The sequence below is a fragment of the Tasmannia lanceolata genome, unplaced genomic scaffold, assembly GCF_043159265.1.
Source record: "Tasmannia lanceolata isolate RefF3 unplaced genomic scaffold, GAP_Taslan_0.1 ptg000020l, whole genome shotgun sequence".
NCBI classification, from domain to species: Eukaryota; Viridiplantae; Streptophyta; class Magnoliopsida; order Canellales; family Winteraceae; genus Tasmannia; species Tasmannia lanceolata.
Window position 1 is genome coordinate 26519684 of NW_027518697.1, and position 22912 is coordinate 26542595.

General features: G+C 37.6%; 1 long non-coding RNA gene across 1 annotated transcript; it reads right to left on the reverse strand.

Annotated features, from left to right (window-relative positions):
* Positions 1 to 2926: 2926 nt before the first annotated feature.
* On the reverse strand, positions 2927 to 7061 carry LOC143854584 (uncharacterized). Its single transcript, XR_013237550.1, has 2 exons — positions 6621 to 7061; positions 2927 to 3426 (listed from the first exon to the last, which is right to left on the reverse strand). It is a non-coding gene; the product is annotated as an uncharacterized LOC143854584 (long non-coding RNA).
* Positions 7062 to 22912: the final 15851 nt, after the last annotated feature.

Here is a 22912-nt window from a genome sequence, read left to right on the forward strand (position 1 = left end):
TGAGGTACCGTCCGCAAACGGGCTCAAGGAGAAGACGAGACCATTCACAAATGGGCTCGAGAAATGAGGCACCGTTCACAAACGGGCTCGACGACACAAGATAGCTTTGATTGATGAATTCAACAATGAAAAATTTAGAGATTTTTATGAATTTGAATTTGACGTAGGATTGGATTTTTTGAATTGGGGATTGGATTTGATGAATTTTTGATTTTTTGAGAAATGAGGCACCGTCCACAAACGGGCTCAAGGAGGACATGAGACCATTCATAAATGAACTCAGAAAATGAGGCACCGTTCACAAATGGGCTCAAGGAGAAGACGAAACCATTCACAAATGGACTCGAGAGATGAGGCACCGTTCACAAACGGGCTCAAGGAGAAGACGAGGCCATTTGCAAATGGGCTCGAGAAAAGAGGTACCGTTCACAAACGGGCTCGAAGAATTTAGAGATTTTCCATGAACTTGAATTTGACGTAAGATTGGATTTGATGAATTTTTTATTTTTTTGAACTCAATGAAATCGGGGATATTATGGATCGTGCCCGACAAAGATGTTGGAAACTAGGACTTTGACGAATGATGAAACGGCAAACCTTTGGAACGAAGAACCATTACTAGCAAGAATGGATTAGGAACATTTTTATGAAACTTCAACAAGATTTTTCTCAAAGAGACTGCTGGTCTTGTCTTCTGGGGATTTTGATAACTGAAACCTTGAACAAGACATTTGAGATTGGTAATTTAGAACAACGACTCTCTTGGATATTAACATGGAAAAGCGGGATCTGCTTCTTGACAAGTGTTTAGATAAACATTTCTTGACCAGGATAACTAACCGGAAGGGAATTATGAATTTGAATGGTTCATCTTTCTGAGAAATTGGCTCAACCACCATTGCATCTGAGGTTCTTCCAAGCTTAAGGTGCCTTCCTGGGGTATGATCTTTTTACGGAAGCTGGGCTTTCTGATGTTTCTACTTCTGAATTTTTCTGAGCTGATCTTCTTTGAAATGAAGTTGTTTGACTAAATTCTCGAGCTCTTTCAGGTATAATTGCAGGGAGCTGCCTAGGCCTGGCCTCCTTCACCAAGACAGTTACATCATTTGGACATAGGAACGACAATTGACTCTTTCTAAAGAGAAAACTTAGATGAAAGGCACTACTCAAAGGATTGAGCAGCCCTGAAGGAGTGAACTTAGAATAATAAAGATTGACTGACTATACTGACAAACATAGTGATGCTTCTGACTTAGTTAATGTTTTGTTTGGTAAGTCTATCCTTTCAAGGAATAGTTTTTCAATTGGTAAACACCGGACTTCTTCCTCGAAACAGTAATGCCTCAAGAATTTAATTACGACCCCTAAGATTGCTTAGCTTCAATGCCCCCAGTTTTGAGGATATCACTTGAATTTGCTTGAACTTCAGTTGATCTTCAGTCTTGATACCGGCTGTTGCCTTCTTATACTGATTCTCTTACCGTGACCAAGTCACCTCTTCAGGGTTTTTAACTTGGCGGACCGCGCTAGCCTTAACTTTTGCCTGAACCACCTTTCTAGGTTTTCGATCCAGCAGGCTATCCCCTTAGCTTTTGCCTAAGCCGCCCTTTCGGGTTTTCAACTTAGCAAGGGAATGATCTTAAATTTTGCCTAGACCGCCCTTTCAGGTTTTCAGTCTAGCAGATCTTCAAACTCCGTTATTTTTCTTATTCATCATCATTTCATTTTTTTATTGTATCTCAGGACCTAGCTCATTAGTTCTGAACACCAGAAGGACTTTTATAGGTAGGATAGGGCTTTTCAAAGAATGGCTTAAGGCTCAACAAAGATTTCGACCGAACCTGTGAACAGGTCGCCTACATATCCCAAGGTAGGAATCAGGTCGTGTGTAGTTCAGGGCGAATGCCCCTAGTTTGAAGATAAATTGTTTGATTTTTTTTCCTTTTTTCTTTTCTTTCTGGAACAATTAACTTCTCTTCTTTTGGAACTTGTCCCTCTCTTTTTTTTTTTGAAAGGATTGAATTTCTTTTCCTTTTTGAATCGACCGAACTCGGTTCAACCGAGTTGCCTACGTACCCCAGTATAGGGATCAGGTCTCGCGTAGTTCGGGGGAATGCCCCAAGTTTGATGGGTTTTCAAGAAAATTTGATTTAGGCTCGAAGGGTTTGCAAATCGGTATTCTTTTGACATTGGGTTTTGATTTTGGGATTTAATCGGCCAAAGGAGGCCTTTCGATGTTCAGATTGGGAATCGATCTAGGTTACTAGAGTCCCTCTGGTACTGATTATTTTTTTTTCTCTTTTGTTTTTTTTTTTTTTTCGCGGAGTTTGACGGCATTTCCAGGTAAGAGATAATGGATCTTCTTCTTTCAAGATTCTAATACGTGCTTTTGACTTTCATAGAGCGAAACTTGTTCTTTGACATCCTCCATCTATGGATTCGTACTCTCGATATCTGATGATCACTTTTCATTGTTTGCTTTTGAACTTTTCATCTTGAATTTGTTGGCTTTATGAATTTGAGAACCAAGGTCATTGATTGGAAATATGAAAGTTGTTTCCACTCTATGCCCCTTGTATAGCATATATCTTCTCACTTTCTTCATTTTCTTTGAGCTTTCCATCTATGTCTTGCCCCTGGTATCGGTTGTAGCTTTTCTAGACAATCTTCTTATTCTTGAAATAATTTTATCAATTCTTCACACTCTTTAGAGGGTAATGTATTTTCAATCGGCATTCACTGAATCAAAGTTTCAGTGCCAGTGTTTATCATTTCAATTTCATCTTTGAAAGGTTGGGATTGGCGCTCCTCCTCTCGTTCAAGTAATTGCTGTGACTCAAGTGGAGTTTCGTCAATTTTGTCCTCATTTGAAGAGGGAGTCTTATTTTAAGATCAGAAGCACACTTAAGAACAGACACAAGTGAACTTTTTGGAACTGACTGAAATTTTATTTAAACAAAAGCTATTACATCAGACGACCTATCCTGAACATGCTCAGGATTCACAACTCTAAATAAGAAAGGGAAACAGAAGATAACTTGCCTGGACTAGGCATTGACCTTTAACTGTAAGACCGGACTCAACAATTATACTGACCATGATGACTGACTCAACATAAAATAGTAAGTGACTAAAACTTTAACTGCTGCAACTGTTTGGCGTTGAAGGCTCGGCGAAGGCTGGTTCGTTCTGAACATCATCATGGCTGATACTTTCAATTTTGGACAATGATGACTGATTCGCATAGGGAAATGCCCCTAGCTCAATGATTCTGAGAGTGAACTCTGAAGGACTTAGCAAAATAATCTTGAAAAAGGTAGCCCCTAGAGGAGGAACAGACCAGGGGTACAAGCAAGATTGGATTATCTGGACCAGGCATGATCAGATCATGAGAACGCATAATCGAAAGATTGTGAGATTCTGCATCTGCCAGTTAGGGGATGGCATGAAGATACGATCGAATCGTATGACAGAAGAACGAAAGACGCACGATCAAAAGATTAGATGAGATAGCATAAGATTGCTTTCAACGGATAGATCATGAATGACTAATCCTATGAGATCTTTGAAAATTATGGGATTTATATCCTAACCCAAAGGGAAATTTATTTTTTATTTTTTTTCACATTTTATCAGTGTTACCTGAAGGCATCAACCCTAATCCTAATCTATCGGAGTGGAGAGAGAATCTCGACTCATGACTTTGTTCGTGTATCTAAGGACCGATCGTGACCATTTGAAGATGGACCACGGCCTAATCTAGACACCAATGGGTAGGATATCCTAAACTAGGCTCACACACATGATGCACATGTGTTCGTATACTACATGCATGTGTGGGTTAATCTAGGGGTAAGGCCAAGAGTTCCCTTAGCGCGAATCCCTGTTCGATATACTGTACCAGTGTCCGGCGTATCAGTACGTGAACAAGAGATCCGTTTACGTACCATAAAGGTACTAGGCTAAGGGTGGAATGCTTCTCTAGCACAGAGGCACCAGGTGATGAAATCCCAGTCAACCATGCTAGATAACACTCCGGGTTCCTAAAATAGGACGTGTGTGCACGTGAGATGCAAGAGTTTAGATGCAAGTGATGTAAGTGTGTGCAATATGTTTGCGCAATCTATGATGCCCTCAGGTTTTGTAAGGTTAAGTTCGAGTAAAATGTGATGAGAAAATAAAACAAGACAAACTAATCTAACAAGTATAGAGTTTTTATGAGCCAGTTAAATTAAATTCAAATGAATTATCTTTTGAAATTTTAATGAAGTTAGGTGGTCCCCAGCAGAGTCGCCAAACTGTGGTACCCTGATCCCGCGAGAGGGGTGTGGGGCGCGAGCCGCCGCTCTCTCTCTCTTGGTCTCTCGTATCCACGCGATTGGCGTGTGCATTTTATTATTGATTTGAATTAATCTTTCCTGTGAACTTGGGATCACTAAGGCAATCCGAATTCCACACGAAAGAGACTGACAGAGTCGCCACCTAGATGTGGGATCTAGGACCCGTAATTAACCAGAAATCTAGACTCGCTACCTGGTTACGAGAATGGAAGGTATGGGGAGTTATCCACCACATGCACCATTCTTGCCCGATAATCGGTCTTCGATTCCAAAAGCTAACTCTTTTAAATTTATTTTAAATGGCTCATTCAACTCTATGTTAATGTGCGAACTAAGTGACATGCATCCTATGATCTAATTTCAATGTGAATCCTAAATGTGTATCTTGATTTATTAATTTGTCTGGATTCAATCTAAGTGAAAGTTCTCCTAAAATTCTAATTTCATGGAAAGTCCTAAGTGATTTGATTAAGCATTTACAAGAAAATTAATATACAAAACACCACAATTTGTTTGTGGTGCCGACTCGCGGGTGGTATGCCATCAGACATCCAAGCTGCCTACGTACCCAAGCCTCACTGGGATCAGAGTCGACGTAGTTCGGTGCACCTAAGCTAAGTTACATATGCCTAACTCAACTAAGACACCGACCTAGACGGGATTGACTGTTTCAACAGTTTTAGGAGAAGTTATTTAATTCAAGTTGAAGATTTTATTATCTTAGGATTTCATCTAAGATGCTATATGATTCTCATCTAAATGCAAATGGTCCCTTAGACTAATGCAGGTTTGCCTTACATCCTAGTTTACTAGGCTTGTCCTAGGGAAAGATTGGGTGACTAGTGTAACTAGACCTATGGCACGGTTGCTATACATAGCAAGCGTCCGTGATGAGGCCGGACTCCTGACTCTAGGACTCCCTAAAACCTAAGACTCCCTAAAACTTAGGACACGACACGACACGACACCAGTGTTCCTAAATTGGGCTCTAAGGGTTCCTAAAGGAATTTTGAATCCACCGGCTCTTGGGAATCTCGAATTCTTTTGGGTTTGTGGAAACTTTTAGAGTTTTCTTGAAGCTTTTATTATCTGAAGGTATTTAGTGTGTTTGGTAGCTTTTAAAGTTGTTTATTTAGAAGGTTTTAGTTTCATTTGAAATTTTTAGTGGTCTTTTGGTTAATGGCTTTTAACGGATTTTTATCAGTGGATTTTAAATGGGTGAATTTTAGTTTTGTTAATTTTAGGTTGGATGTACTTTAGATTAATGTCTTTCGATTTTGGTTTGGAAAATGACGTTAACACAACCAAGTTTTGACAATTGCACAAATTCGACAAACCATTGACCATTAAAAGATCTGACAAATGCAGCCCACTAAAACTGTCGTAACTCTTTAACCGCTTGGCCAAATTCAACGTACAAACATGCGTTGGAAAGATCTTTTATAGGGCTACAACTTTGTAGTTCTCCATTGTTTGTAAATCTGTGATTTAGAGGTTCGAATTTGTGTTGCAAACAAAAGGACAGCAACATTAAACTGGAAATGCCTAAAGGTGTGCCGCAACCATTTTGGACTTAACTTTTTAACCGCTCGCTGTCTGATCTAGCACGAATACTCGTTGGAAACGGCACGAAAATATCTACGACTTTGTAGTTAACCATTTCCCACGATTCTGTTGTTTAGAGGTCGAAAAATCTGTTTAAAGTCTAACAGCTAGCACTATGACGGGAATGATATTGGCACCCCCATGTTTTCTTTTGATAGTTCTTATTTTTTTAGTGATTAAAAGACGGTGAATATGAAAAATGGCTTGAATGGGCCTGAGATTAGATTCAAATGGGATGTTTGAAAAAGGGGTTGTTTTTATCTACTTGGCAAGGTGGGGTATGGATATTGGGTTCTTGAGATTGAGTGGGGGCTGTTGTTATCAAATTGGAGTGGGGGCTGTTGTTATCAATTGAAAGATGGAGGTTTTGTAAGCCAAATTAAATGGGTTTTGATAATTCATGTAAAATTCAAGTTTTCTTTCTTGTAAATGTTCAAAATTTTTAATGAATTGTTTTCCCAAAAGAAATCTAAATTCCCTAACAAGCCAATGATTTCAACATCCCATTGCAAATAGGTTCTAATGACCCTAACACATTAATTATATTTAGCATAAGTGAGAACATGACCAAGGCCAAACTAGTACAAAATTAAACATGACATCAACCAAAATATACGCAAAACAACACTCAATCCTACAAATATAGAAAAGAAAATAAAATTCCAAAAGACATACCTTTTTGTAGACGATATTCCATGCAAACTTATGGAGAAGAGGGATTTGGTCTAGAGAGAGGGCTTGAATTTTCTAAGAGAGGGGTTCTCTCCTCTTTTCTTTTTTTTTTTCCTTTTCTTTGGTGAGATGAGAGGGTATTTATAGGAGAATGGGATAGGAGGTTAGGTGAGGTTAGGTGAGGTTAGGTAAGGTTAGGTGAGGTTAGGTGATGTTAGGTGAGGTTAGGTGAGGTTAGGTGAGGTTTGGATGGTTATGATGGGAGGAGAGGTTAGGTGAGGTTAGGTGAGGTTTGAATGGTTAGGATGAGAGGAGAGGTTAGGTGGTTTTGGATGGTTAGACCCAGGTCATGATCTGCCATTGATCTAACGATTTACGGAAATCGGGTCTCGGAATGGAATCAGGGTCCGGGCTATGAAGTGACCCTAGCTTATTTTGTCCCGATTGATGATCCGTAAAGTCAGATCAAGATATTAATGACCTAAAACATATAAATCAATGATAGAGGGGGTTCTCACATGGATTTAACACACTAATTTATTTGTTGATTAAAACAAAACAAAATGGGGTGTCTACAAAATGATCTCACACTCTTCCTGAAAATCTGGCTTCCGAAGAATTTTCAGATGCCAGACTTTGACAAATATGATGGCACGAGGTGCCCTACTTCCCATCTCCAGGTGTTCACTATCATGTGCCAACCTCAAAACTTATCTCCTGAACAAATGGCACAGCTTTTTCCGGTTTCTTTAACTAAGATAGCTAGGAGGTGGGTTTTTGGATTGGACAAGACCCGCTATAGGACATGGAAAGACATTGCTGAACAGTTTGTGAAGCAATTCAAGTACAATAACGGGGCAAAGATCACTAAGAAAGACTTGGAAAAGACCAAACAAGATTCAAGGGAGTCTTTCTTGACATTTGTGAAAAGATGGAGGGGGTTGGCAGCACAGATGATTGACAGAAGCAAGTTCAGATGATACTCAAAAACTTGTCCCCTCAGCTCTATTATCACATGTCTCTACAGTACTATCCCGACTTCGAGCGCCTCATTAATGCTGGCACACAAATTGAAGAAGCAATGTCACAAGGGGTGTATAACCGAAGCAATCCTAATATCCGAGATTTTAAGAAGCCTGCACCTGCACAGGTCAAAGAGGTTGGCAGTGTCTCTCGTGCCAATCCTCAACTGCCGAGACCTCAGAACCCTATAGTCATGGATTATGATTAACCCATGGTCGCACCCCAGCAGCAACCAAAGAAGGATTTTGATCCTCTACCTGTTCCACCTTCTAAAATCTTACAAGATTGTTTAGCCTCAGGGCACATCGTTTTGCCTCCCATTAGACCACCTCCCAATCCTTTACCCCGAACTTGGAGAGCACATGAGCACTGCAATTACCATCAGGGCCCGGGCCACGTCACTGATCGATGCATAGCCTTGAAGTATGTGATCCAGAAGTTGATTGATGAGAAAAAATTGGCATTTTAACAGAGGCCAAACGTTATCAATAATCCTATGCCAACTCATGCAATACCGCCGCCGGCAAATCTCAATACTTAAGACAACCCAGGGTTGAAAGAAGCACAGGTCCAGTTGCGGAATGAGAGGTTGAAGATACCAGTGATGAGCCAGCCTTTGCCGAGCCTCCAAAGCCAGACCTTTGCAGCGTTTAAAGTTAAAGTTTCAGTCATTTAATATTTTGTCATGCAATACCACCGCCGGTAAATCTCAATACTTAAGACAACCCAGGGTTGAAAGAAGCACAGGTCCAGTTGCAGAATGAGAGGTTGAAGATACCAGTGATGAGCCAGCCTTTGCCGAGCCTCCAAAGCCAGACCTTTGCAGCGTTTAAAGTTAAAGTTTCAGTCATTTAATATTTTGTGTTGAGTCGATCAATATGTTAGTTCAGAAATTGAGTCTAGTCTTACAAGGTTATAGAGTCAACGCCTAGTCGGGTGAGTCTTTTCTGCATTTATTTTCAAGTCCAAAAATTATGAATCCTGAGCATGTTCAGGATAGGTCATCATTTATAGTGTCTTTCTATTAAATGAAATTTGCTTCCTAATAATGTTTCAGTGATTGCTTCTGATCTTAATAAATAAAAATGAGACTCCCTCCTCAAATGAGAAAAAAGATACCGATGAAACTCCCCTTGATTGGCAGCATATGTTCAAACAAGAGGAGCGTCGGGCCCAGCCTCTCAAAGAGAAAATTGAAAAGATAAACATTGGCACCAAAATTTTAATCCAGTAAATGCCAATTGGAAATGCATTACCCTCCAAAAGAGCACGAAATAAACTCATTTCGAGGATAAGAGGACTATCTAGAAGCGCTATAACCGATACCAGGGACAAGACATAGATAGAAAGCTAAAGAGAATGAAGGAAGTGAGAGACATATACTATAAAGGGGCATGGATTGGAAACAACTTTCATATCTCCAGTCAATGACCTTGGTTCCCAAATTCATAATATGAAACCAACAAATTCAAGATAAGAGTTCAAGAGCAAGTATTGAAAAGCGATCGTCAAATATCAAAAGTTACCAATTCATAAATGGAGGATGTTAAAGAACAAGTTTCACTCCATCAAAGTCAAAAGTGCATATCAGAATCTTGAAAGAAGAAGTCACATTATCTCTTACCTGGAAATGCCGTTAAACTCTGCGAAAAAAATAATAAAGAAAATTTATCAACCTAAATCAATTCCAAAACTGAACATTGGAAGGCTTCCTTTGGCCGAACAAATCCCAAGTTCATGACCCAGTGTGAAAAAGAATACCCTTTTTGCAAACCCCTTTGGGCCTGAATAATATTTTCTTTCAAAACCCATTATACTAGAGGCATCAGCCCCGAACTACGCGAGACCTGATCCCTACACTAGGGTACGTAGGCAACTCGGTCAAACCGAGTTCGGTCGTTTCAAAAGAAAAAATTCAATAGTTCCAAAAAGAAGAAAAGAGAGTGTCAATCAATCAAAAGAAAGAATTTGCGTTGACCCCGCCCCCTTTTCTGCCTCTATAGCCCGATCTTTCAACTAACTGGAATGGCAGCCGGTAAGTCAATAAAAAAAAGAAAAGAAAAGAAAATAGAGTCAATCAAGAAAAGAAAAATCAGTTTACCTTCAAACTAGGGGCATCTGCCCTTAACTATGCGCGACCTAATTTCTACACTGGAATACGTAGGCAAGCTGTTTATGGGTTCAGTCAAAATTTTTGCAAAGCCATAAGCCTTTTCTTTGAAAAAGCCCATCCAACCTATAAAGTCCTTTCAGTGTTCAGAATCAAGGATTTAGGTCCCAATGCAAAAAAAAGAAAAAAGAAAAGAAAAGAAAAGAACAGGGTTTGAAGATCTGCTAGACTGAAAACCTGAAAAGCCGGTCTAGGCAAAATTTAAGATCATTCCCCTGCTAAGTTGAAAACCCGAAAGGGCAGCTTACGCAAAAGTTAAGGGGATAGCCTGCTGAGTTGAAAACCCGAACGAGCGATTCAGGCAAAAGTTAAGGTCAAACGGTCTGCCAAGTTGAAAACCTGAAAAGGGCGACTTGGTCATGGTAAAATAAAATATCCAAAAAAGTTATATCCATCATCAAAATCGAGGATTCAAGAAGTTCAAGCATGCACACTTTGCATCCTCGAAACTAGGGGCATGAGACCAAGCAATCAAAGGAGTAGTATTCAAATCCTTGGACTATTACTGTTTTAAAAGGAGAAGTTCAGTGTTTATCAATTGTAAAATTACTCTTTGAAAGGCCAGACCTACTAAACAAAATGTTAACTAAGTTAAAAGCATCACTTTGAGTTGGTCTAGTCAGTCCATCAATTTCTATTCTTTCAGAAATTCTTGATTATTCGAATAATGTCTTTTACCAGATTTCCCCTTTGAATAGAGTCAGTCATTGTCTTTGAGTCCAAAGGTCGCAACTGTCTTGATGAAAGAGGTAAGGCGGCAGCTTATCTGCAATTGCACTTGAGCCTTACAAATCTTGATGGAAGAACTCCATGAGTCGTCATATGAAAGATTCGGTTTAAGCAAGCCACTTCAGAAAGAATTTAGAAGCAAAACATCAGAAGGCACATTTTTCTTAAGCAGACCATGTCCCAGAAAGGCACCATAGGCTTGGGAGAGTTTCATACTTGACGATGGTTGGACCGATTCCTCAGCATGATGAAACATTAAAATTCAGAATTTCTTTCCAGCGTATTGCATACCATTACCGTCGAGAAACATTTGTCAAAATGCCTGCCAGAAAAAAATCACACCTTCCAATTTCAGTATCCAAGAGAGCCATTGTTCTAGATTACCAGTTCAGGTATTTAGATCAGGGTTTCAATTATGAATACCAAGAATCTTCAGTAATGAAGACCAATGGTCTTTAGGCAGTAACCTCTTCTTAAAAGTTCTTGAAAGCATTCTTAGCAATTCTCATAAGTCGTGTTTCATCATTTCTTCTCTAGGGATAAATGTCGATAGCCATTGCATTTAGCTCCTGATATGCGTTGTCTTGTCATTCGTTTGAATTTTGGTCTTCCACAATATCTATTTATTGTCGAATCCAATTTCACATATCTAAAGTTCATCAATTTCCAAATTTATCAAATTCAAGTTCATGCTTAAATCTCCAAGTTCAAGTTCATTTCAAATCATCAACTCATGTCCATTTCAAATTTTCAAATTCAAGTTTATTTCAAATCATCAACTCAAGTCCATTTCAAATTTCTAAATTCAAGTGCATTTCAGGTCATCAAATCAAGTTCAGATTCAAATCCATTTTCCATTTCTTTACAGAGAAAAAGCGAAAGTACCTCTGGATTGAAAATTCTTTTTCCTTTCTTTTCAGAGGAAAAGAAAGTGCCTCTGAATTGAAAATCCATCTTCCTTTTCTTTTCGGAGAAAAAGCGAAAGTGCCTCTGGATCGAAGTTCAACCCCCTTCTCTTTTCAGAGACAAAGTGAAAGTGCCTCTGGATCAAAATTCATCCTCCTTTTCTTTTCAGAGAAAAAGCGAAAGTGACTCTGGATCGAAATTCATCTTTCATTTTCTTTTCAGAGAAAACGCGAAATTGCCTCTAGATCGAAAATTCATTTTCCTTTCTTTTCAGAGAAAAAGCGAAAATGCTTCTGGATAAAAAAATCCTTTCTTTTCAGAGAAAAAGCAAAAGTGCCTCTAGATTGAAAATTATTGTTCCTTTCGTTTCATAGAAAAAGCGAAGGTGCCTCTGGATCGAAAATCTATCTTCCTTATCTTTTCAGAGAAAAAGCGAAAGTGACTCTGTATCGAAAATCCATCTTCCTTTTCTTTTAAGAGAAAAAGCGAAAGTGCATCTGGATCGAAATTCAACCTCATTTTCTTTTCAGAGAAAAAACGAAAGTGTCTCTAGATCGAAAATCTATCTTCCATTTTCTTTTCAGAGAAAAAGCGAAAGTGCCACTAGATCGAAAATCCTTTCTTTTCAGAGAAAAAACGAAGGTGCCTTTGGATTGAAAATTCTCTATCATTTCTTTTCAGAGAAAAAGCGAAGGTGCCACTGAATTGAAAATTCTCTCTCATTTCTTTCAAAAAAAAAAAGCGAAGGTGCCTCTGAATTGAAAATCCCTTTTCCCTTCTTTTCAGAGAAAAAGCGAAGGTACCTTTGGATTGAAAATTTATTTTCCCTTCTTTTCAGAGAAAAAGCGAAGGTGCCTCTGGGTTGAAAATTCATTTTCCTTTCAGAGAAAAAGCGAAAGTCCCTCTAAACCAAAATTTCATCTTCCATTTCTCCTATTTTCAAAAAAAAAGTGAAAGTGCCTCTGAATCGAGATATTCTTCTTCCTTTTGGTTTAGAGTAAAAGCGCAGGAGCTTCTAAACCAAAAATATTCTTTCTTCTGCCCTAGAGAAAAAGCTTAGTGCCTCTATGACAAAGAATTTCATCTGAATAATCCAATTTTTCAAAATTCTAGGACTCTGTCTAGGGTCTTGCATTAGGAAGCAATTAGGTTGCATTGTGTGTAGTGAACCTTTTGTTAATTAAAGCTACGCAAAATGGCTCTGTTACTTTTACTTCGGTATTTAATGACTATGTCATCTCTACCAAAGATGGGCATCTGTAGACACCCTCATTTTGCTACGCTTTAAAAAGTGAAAGGTTTGTTTGGTCTATGTCAATCATCGGCATTAGGTTGGGCATTCTTGTATTTTAAGGTGAATTTCACATCATTTTAGGTGTTTTGAAGTTGATTAGCAATCACGAAGGTCTCTAGGGGGTTCCATTAGTCTCTGGAAGATGAGAATTCAAGTTTCCAATCAAGTAAGAAAACCTGTTATTTTTGAAATTTCTCAAGGTTTTCCCTAATTTTATCAATTTTTGCACCACGGGGGTAATTTGGTCATTTCCAATGTGTTTCATTTGACCCCCGGTTTGTGTCTAAAAAATCTTGAGTGATTCCATGAATTTTGCAGAACCTGCTAAATTTAGACCTCCCTGGGGTTTCGCTTGATTTGGAAATTTTGAGTGTTGAGTGCGTTTTGGCCATTTTCGGGCAATGCCAAATAGTCATGTTTGAAGTCGTCCACTGAATAAAGTGATTTTCAAAACTTTTTATTTTTGAAAGTTTCCTTCAAGACTCTCTATTTTTTACTTTTCTTTGTCGAAGGCGATTCCCGTTCGAGGGCATTTTGGTCACTTTTTGAGGTGTACTCATCAAATAGGGGCATTTCAGTCCGCAAAATTATTTTTTCTAAAGGGGATGGTTTGACCATATGTCGAGGGTGCACCATAAATGTCATATGGGTTGGGTTTATCAATAAAATTTTTGAATCTAAAGGATTTTATTGAATTTTTATTAAAAAAAACCCAAAATACATGCCATAAGGCCCATTGGGCTAAAGCCCACAAGGTGGGGGTCCATGTGGACCCACCCATGTGGGTCGGCCACATAAGTGGGCGCCCCACATGAGGAGGCCACTTGCAAAAACGTCCAACATGGGATGAGGTGGTTGGTGACATCATATTTCTTTTTAAAAAATAATAAAGAAATGAAGAGTTATAATTAGAAAGGGCTTGTATGATTAGGTCACTAAAACGGATATAACGTTTTACCTTCTCATCCAAAAAATTTACAAAATATAATTGTTTCGAACGTCTCGAAAAGATCTACAACTTTCTAGTTTATGACTTTTCCTGACTCAGCCTTTAAATAGGTTAAAAATGAGCTCAAATGTCGGACAACCCTTTTTGACGAAAATCATTCATAAAAGCTAGTTTCCTATGTGAGAAAGCTTCTAAATTGATCTTGAAGGATCTTCATTGTGTAATTTAGCATTGCTTAGCTTGCAAGAAACAATGTTTAGAAATAAGTTCATTATGAAAATCAAAGGATGAGAAAGTTAAAGCACAAATTAGAAACAAGCCAAAAATGGGAGCTCTCACATTGGAAATTTCCAAATCCAATCTAACACTAACTTTTTCCATAAAAACAAAGCAAGCACAACCTTTGGCCTTTCTCTATAAAATTCATCCATCTCTCTTTCTTCCTCCTTAGAATTCATTCATCTCTTTTGTTTCTTTGGTGTTCATCTCTTCCACTTGGTTCTTCACAAAGTGCTTTCACGTATTCAATACATTCAACATATTGGAGGCTAGTTTATGATTCTTTGGGTTTCTTTTGCGATTAAAAAGGTAAGTCAAAGCGTATATCCAATTATTACTTACCCTATGACAAGGAGAGCTAGCAAGGTTGGTCTTCCAAAATTCTGAGAAATATGCCACGCAATAACATACTATAAGTTACGTGTTAAATTATGCAAGGGTAGAAAACACGATTCTCATCCATGAATGCAACTCGAGGCTGAAACTTGCCAATAATAGAGCCATTGGTATTCCTTAGATGTTAGGAATCGAAAATCTTTGAAAAATTAAAAATCATTAACTTAATAAATTAAAATCATTTAATCCATGCTTTTGGAACTGTTGGATAATGGTATCACTTCATAGGAACCTTTACAACCAATTAGGAACACTTACGTCACATTGTGTCCTACGTTTTAGGGTGTCCTAGAGTTTGGGAGTTCAGTCTCATCACGACCGATTGCTATTATTAGCAACTGAGTCATAGATCTAGTTACACTAACTACCTTTTTTCCCATAGGACAAGCCTAGTTACCTAGGATGTAGGTTCACCTGCATTAGTCTAAGGGATGTCTTGCACTTAGATCGGATCATATAACATCTTACATGGAGTCCTAGGATAGTAAAATCTACTCAACTTGAACTAAATAATCTCTCTTAAACTGTTGAAACAGTCATTCCAGTCTAGATTGGTGTCCTAGATGTCTCAGGCATGTAGCTTAGTTCTGTGGGACCCGATCCCATAAGAGGGGAATGGCCCGCGAGCCGCCTCCCTCTCTTTTGGTCTCTCGTACCCAAGCGGTTGGCTTGTGCCGTTTATCATTGATTTAATTCATCTTTTCCGTGAAGTTAGGATCACTAAAGCAATCCGAATTCCACGCAAAAGAGAATGACAGAGTCGTTACCTAGATGAGGGATCTAGGACCCGTGAATAACCATAAATCTAGACTCGTTACCTGGTTACGAGAATTGAAGGTATGGAGAGTTACCACCACATGCATCATCCTCACCCGATAATCCGGTCTTTGATTCCAAAAGTTAACTCTCTTGAATTTCTTTTAAATGGCTCATTTAACTCTATTGAAGTGCGAACTTCGTGATATGCATCCTAAAATCTAATTTCAATGTAATTCCTAAATGTGTATCTTGATTTTCTTAATTTGTTTGAATTCAATATATGTGAAAGTTCTCCTAAAATTCTAATTCAATCGACTTGGGATTGGTATGCCATCAAGCATCCAAGCTGCCTACATACCCAAGCCTCACTGGGATCAGAGTCGACGTAGTTCGGTACACCTAAACTAAGCTACTTATGCCTAACTCATTTAGGACACCGATCTAGACTGGATTGACTGTTTCAACAGTTTAAGAGAGATTATTTAGTTCAAGTTGAAGATTTTATATCCTAGGACATCATCTAAGATGCTATATGGTCCTATCTAAGTGCAAGACATCCCTTAGACTAATGCAGGTGAACCTACATCTTAGGTAACTAGGCCTGTCTTATGGGAAAATTAGGTTACTAGTGTAACTAGATCTGTGGCACGGTTGCTATCCATAGCAAACAGCCATGATGAGGCTAGACTCCTAACTCTATGACTCTCTAAAACCTAGGACACAACGTGACGTAAGTGTTCCTAAGGGGCCCTAAAGGTTCTTACGATGGAAAACTGCAATCCAACGGTCCCAAGGACAATGATTAAATCAATTCAGTTTGCCGAAGTCAATGATTTTCAATTCTTTAAAAGTATTCATTTCCTAAAATCTAAGGAATACCAAAGGCTCTAGGGCTTGATTAGTTTCAGCCTTGGATTGCATTCATGGAAGGGAATACTGCTCTCAACCCTTGTATAATTTAACACTTAAGTTATAGTATATTATTGCATGGCATGTTACTCAGGATTTTCATGGACAGTGGACCTCGGAGCCAACAACATACTATAATTTACATGTTCAAATTATGCAGGATCGATCAAATTAGTATACGATTATGGATGTGATCTCGGCAGTTGAACTATCGTGACATAGCAAATTTACATGGGAGGTCTATGAACCCTAAGGTTTCTGTTTCAAATAAGTTAGGGATTGAATTCATGATGAAAAGTTAAGATGGTTTGGAGATTTTTACTGACTTTTGTGTTGATTTGCTATTAAGTTGTGATTTATTAACATTAAAACCAGATTGACATAATTACACAGAAATCCTAAGCAATCGAATTCCAAATCAGTTAAAACTTTTCCAGTAACAAGATATGGATAATTGTAACTTACTAAAAGAGTATCATGAATTTTAACTAAGTTTTACTATCACTTTTCGAATTTTCAAAATTCAAGTCAGATTAAGGATTAACAAAGAAACATATAGCATATGGCATTCAAATTAGCGTAAAATTCTACCGTATAAATTTAATCATGATATTAGGCTACTGTAAAAAATTCAAAGATTGTTATTACGATTTGATACCAATTAAAATTCACACAAAAATCGGATGAAAATAAAGAATTAATTAAAAGGCAAACCTAATAGTATCCTAAAATCAAAAAAAAACTTTCAGTAGATATATAATAGAGTATAAAATTTTCAATCAAAATTTGAAAACCTAAAAATTAAAAATACTCTATAAAATTGATTTGTAAATAGAAAAGGTAAATTTGTTTCCTAAGAATTGAAACCCGTTTATTAAAATAAATTACAAACCATATTAAAACTTTGCAAAACCAATTGGAAATTTTTTCCTAACACTCCAGTAACCTAAGTTACTGGTTTGTCAAGAAAAATTTCAAAGATTCTTAATTTAATACGAAAAGGAATTACGGCACATAAAACGGAGAACTGATTAGAAAACAGTAAAGAAAACATCTTTTTCGAAACTTTTTTTCATGAAAAATTCACTTAATATTTAAACTTTAATTCTGAAATTTTTCATCAATTTTCAAAACGTTTTGGTATTTATAAAAAAATAGGCCGAATTTAAAATAATTTAAATTCGGATTAAAAAAAGTCAAAAAAATCCAAAATTTTTTAGGGTGAACGGAAAATCCAGAAATAGGTTTGGAAACAAAATTTCATGAAATTTGGGCTTGTAAGCCCAAGGGTCTACTCTCCTATCTTGTTTTGATGATTCTAAACATAATTGATTGTGTTTTTTGAATACTAATCAATTTGCTTCGAAGTGTTGTGTTTAAGATAGGATTGATCATTGAAGAAACCAACACACAACATGGTCATGCTTGGAGATATCCCATACAAGAGTCAAAGGAGCTAAGTGAAGCTCACCTCATCTCTCAAGCAAGCATACACAAGATGGAAGATCAATTGAAGACCAAGACTAAAGAGAAGTTGAAAGCTACATAGGTATCATTGTACATCCTTTCTCTTTAGATTTCCAAGTCAAGGCAAAGTGTTTTCAACTTGTTTTTCAAAGAACACTTAAGAACTTAAAATGCATTAGTGAATGGTTATGTGGTGGACCAACATGTTGGGACCCTCATAAACATTCCAAAATAACCATAGGAGTTGAGTTCCAAAAGCTAAAAATCAAATTTGCAATAAAAATCAAAAACTGCGGATTTTTAGGCTTCTCGGAACTCCGAGAATTTTTCTCGGAGCTCCGAGCTCGGAACTCCGAGAAAAGGTCCAGTAGCATCTGGACACTTTCTCGGAACTCCGAGACAATTTCTCGGAACTCCGAGAAATGGTCCAGTAGAAATTTTATTTCTTCTGGCCGTTGTCTCGGAACTCCGAGAATATTTCTCGGAACTCCGAGAATGGTTCTCGGAACTCCGAGAACCTTGCGACAGACTAAAAAATAGCCGTTGGGATTCAAATTAATTGTTGGTTTTTGATATGTCCACCCCCAAACGGTCATATTCTTTGGTGTGGTTATATATACAACATGTAGAGAAGTTTTTCACTTTCTCTTGATCTTTGAAAAACATCCTTAAGCATCAAAAACATTTGCAATCCATTTTAGCTTGAGTTTTTGTTTTTTCATCCCAAACTTGCCTTTCACTTGTGAATCTTTTGAGTTTGGATATAGTAGTGCTTTCACTTGCAAATCACCATCTTTGAAGAGCAATCAAGGGTCTACAAAGAGCATCAAGCTTTCAAGAAGAAGCCAAGCTATTCTCTTTCAAATCTTGTATAGGTGGCTAGGGCATTCCTTTTTTAATTCCCTAGAGAGCAACCGCTTAGAACTCGGCGGAGAAGGAGAGTCTTTGTAAAGGTGTAAGGGCATCCTTGTTTAATATCCCTTGGAATTGTAACCGCCTAGGAGCCGGGCATCGTGGAGGTCTCCAATAGTGGAATCCCTCAAGTGCGACCTTGAGTAGAGTGGAGTAGGCCGTTGGCCGAACCACTATATATCGGTGTGTCATTTCTCACTCTTGCATTTCCATTATTGTTTTGGTTTGGCATTTCACTTTGTTCTTTCAATTATATTTGCACTAACCAAATATTTAATTAAGTGAAGAAAAATTCCAATTAGGGTTTATAGATAATTTTCAAAAGGCCTAATATTGAGTTAAATTCAATTCACCCCCCCTCTTGAGTATTTCAATTGGTATCAGAGCCTCGTCTCTATTTTTTGAAAACCCTAACCGGTTTAGAGTAAAGATTCAAAAATGGCAAACTACCCTCAACATCATGAAGGTTATTCAAACACTAGGCCACCCTATTTTGATGGTACAAATTATGGTTTTTGGAAAACTAAAATGAAAATCTTTTTGACTCAAGACTATCAAATGTGGAGAGCAATTAATAATGAATATATCCTACCCACAAGAAATTTAAATGATTGGACCGAAGCCGAACAACAAGCTTCGAATTATAATGCCAAAGCCATGAATTCTCTCATTTGTGCTCTATCTCCCGGAGAATTCAATAGAGTATCAAATTTGAATTCGGCTAAGGAAATTTGGGACACTCTAGAAGTCACCCATGAAGGAACTAATCAAGTTAAAGAATCTAAAATGAACCATCTTTTTCGGCAATACGAACTCTTTCAAATGACACCCGATGAAACAATTGCCGACATGTACACTAGATTCACCAATCTTGTAAATGGATTAAGGGGACTTGGAAAACAATTTTCCAATAGAGATTTAGTAACTAAAATTCTTAGGTCCCTACCTTTGTCTTGGGAATCCAAAACCTCCGCAATCACCGAAGCCAAGGACATGAACACTTTGAACCTAGATGAACTTATAGGGTTCTTGATCACACATGAAATGATTTTCAAAACAAAAGCACCCGAAATCGAAACTAAAATCGAAAAAGGAAAAGGAATTGCTTTTGCTTGTAATGTAGGTGAAAGTGAAGATGCAAAGGAAGACATCGAGGATGAAGTAGCTCTCCTAACAAGAAGGATCAAATTCTTGCAAAGAAACATGGGAGGCATGAGAAATAGAACGACCAATCCTCCATTCAAGAAGAAAGAAGAAGTTGGTGATGGATCTTCTCAACCCCGATGTTACGGTTGCAAGAAGCTTGGACACATTCGCCCGGATTGTCCACTCAACAATGAACCTACTTCAAACAACCGCTTCAAGAGAAGAGAAGGCAAGAGAGGAATGTCCGCCACATGGGATGAGGAGATTGAAAGCGAAGGCGAACAAAATGATGGGGAAGATTGCCTATTAGCAAGAAATGTGTGCTTCATGGCCTCAACAAACGACAACAATGAGGTAAACACTTTAAATGATGTCATTATCTTACAAGAAGTTTTAGATTCCTTACAAAGTGCAAATGATGAACTTGAAATTCAATTTGATAAAATTGCATCACTTGAAAATTCTCTTGCTAACATGACAAAAGAATTTGGTTGGTTAAAAAGGGATCATGAATTCTTAGATGATGAAAATGAAAAAAGCAAAGTAGAGATTCATGAGCTAAATGCTACCATTAAGAATTTGAATGAAAATCGACAAAATCTTTCTATTGAAAATAACAAACTAAAGCATGAAAACGGTAAACTATCTTTTGAATATGATGAACTCAAGAAACTCTTTGAAAAATTTGAAAATAGTTCATTAAAATTGGATAAACTTGTAAATCTTCAAAGAATGTCAAGTGACAAAAGTGGACTTGGACATAGATGGAATACCACAATATCTAACTATAAAAACAAACTTGAAAAGACTTCCTCTAGTAGTACCAAAATTTGCTTTTATTGTGGATTGTTAGGTCATTATAAAGTTGCTTGCTTGCATGCTAAACAAGATAAGATCAAATTGAACTCTAAAGTGAAAACAAATGAACATAGCAAGATTAGGAAGATTTGGGTACCTAAGGGATCTCACTTGCCTATTCCTATGTAGGTATGCCTTAAAAGCCACAACAAGAGGAACACATGGTACCTTGATAGTGGATGCTCTAGACACATGACCGGAGATCTCACTCAATTCGCATCCCTATCACTCAAGGATGGTGGAGAAGTTACCTTTGGAGATGACAAGAAAGGAAAAGTCAAAGGTGAAGGCACCATAGGTAACTCTACCTCTCCCATACATGATGTACTCTTTGTTGATGGCTTGTCCCATAATCTTATTAGCATTAGTCAATTATGTGATAATGGTTTTGAAGTTGTCTTCAATCCCGACAAATGCATTGTTAAAAATAAGATAAATGGAGAAGTAAAATTCATAGGGTCTAGAGACAATAACATTTATACAATTGGACTAGATGATCTTAGACTCCAAAAAGTGACTTGTCTAAATGCCATTAGTGAGGATTCTTGGCTATGGCATAGGAGGTTGGGTCATGCCGGAATGGATCTCATTTCGACCCTCTCCTCAAAAGAAAGTGCTAGAGGATTGCCTAAGTTCAAATTCATCAAGGATCACATTTGTAGAACTTGTCAATTAGGAAAACAATTGAAAAGCTCTTTTGCACCTAAAAATATGATTTCAACTTCCTACCCCTTGGAGCTACTTCATATGGATCTTTTTGGACCAATGAAGACTAGTAGCCTAGGTGGAAAGAGGTACGTGTTTGTAGTTGTTGATGACTACTCACGATTCACATGGGTCATATTTCTAGGACATAAAGATGAAACTTATGAAAACTTCCTAACATTATGCAATCAAATTCAAAATGAAAAAGGTGTTGCCATCTCCCACATTAGAAGTGATCATGGAACGGAATTTGAAAATGTACACTTTGACACTTACTGTAATGAACATGGCATTAAACATAATTTTTCCGCACCTAGAACACCTCAACAAAATGGAGTAGTAGAAAGAAAGAATCGAACTCTCCAAGAAATGGCTAGAACAATGTTGCATGAAAATGATCTCCCTAGATATTTTTGGGCGGAAGCGGTTAGCACCGCTTGCTATATCATAAACAGGGTATACTTAAGGCCAATCTCTAAGAAAACACCTTATGAGCTTTGGAAAAACTTGAAACCAAATATAAGCTATTTTAGAGTGTTTGGATGTAAATGCTTTATTTTAAACATCAAAGATAATCTACACAAATTTGATAGGAAATCGGATGATGGAATATTCTTAGGGTATTCTTCTCATAGCAAGGCATATAGAGTATTTAATAGGAGAACCCTAATAGTAGAAGAATCCATGCATGTGACATTTGATGAAAGAGAGCCAACACCACAAGAAATGCCACATGATGAGGATGAACCCATTGAACATCTTTTTCCAAAATTGAGTGCTCCTCCTCATGCATCAACAAGTCATACATTACCTAGTGAGGAAGTAGAAAATGAAAATGATGACTCATTGCCTAGGGATAGGAGAACATTGGTAGATCATCCTGAATCCCAAATTTTAGGTGATGCCACATTGCCAGTAAGAACTAGATCATACTATCGTAGTGTGAGCAATAATTTGGCATTCCTATCCGAATTGGAACCAAAATCCATCAAGGAAGCAGAAAAGGATGAATATTGGTTGATGGCCATGCAAGAAGAGTTGAGTCAATTCGAAAGGAACAAGGTATGGAGGCTAGTACCTAGACCTAGTGATCATCCAGTCATTGGCACGAGATGGGTGTATAGAAATAAATTGGATGAAAATGGAATTATCACTAGGAATAAAGCTAGGCTTGTAGCCCAAGGGTACAATCAGGAGGAAGGGATAGATTATGATGAGACATTTGCTCCTGTTGCCCGTATGGAGGCTATTAGGATACTTTTGGCATATGCATCTCATAAAGGATTTAAACTATATCAAATGGATGTCAAAAGTGCCTTCCTAAATGGCTATATCCAAGAGGAAGTGTATGTTGAGCAACCTCCAGGTTTTGAAGACTTCATACATCCAAATCATGTCTTCAGGCTTGATAAAGCTTTATATGGATTAAAGCAAGCTCCTAGAGCTTGGTATGAGAGGCTTTGCACTTTCTTAGTTGAAAAGGGATTCGAGATGGGAAAGGTGGATAAAACCTTATTTATCAAAAGAGAAAATCATGATATCCTCCTTGTCCAAATCTATGTGGATGATACCATCTGTGGCTCAACTAATCAAAAATTGTGTGATGAATTTGCAACCTTAATGAAAAATGAATTTGAAATGAGCATGATGGGAGAGTTAACCTACTTCTTAGGACTCCAAATTAAACAATACAAAAATAGAATATTTTTAAATCAAGAAAAATATACAAAGGAGTTATTAAAGAAGTATGGCATGGATAGCAGTAAGACATCAAGAATTCCCATGAGTACTAC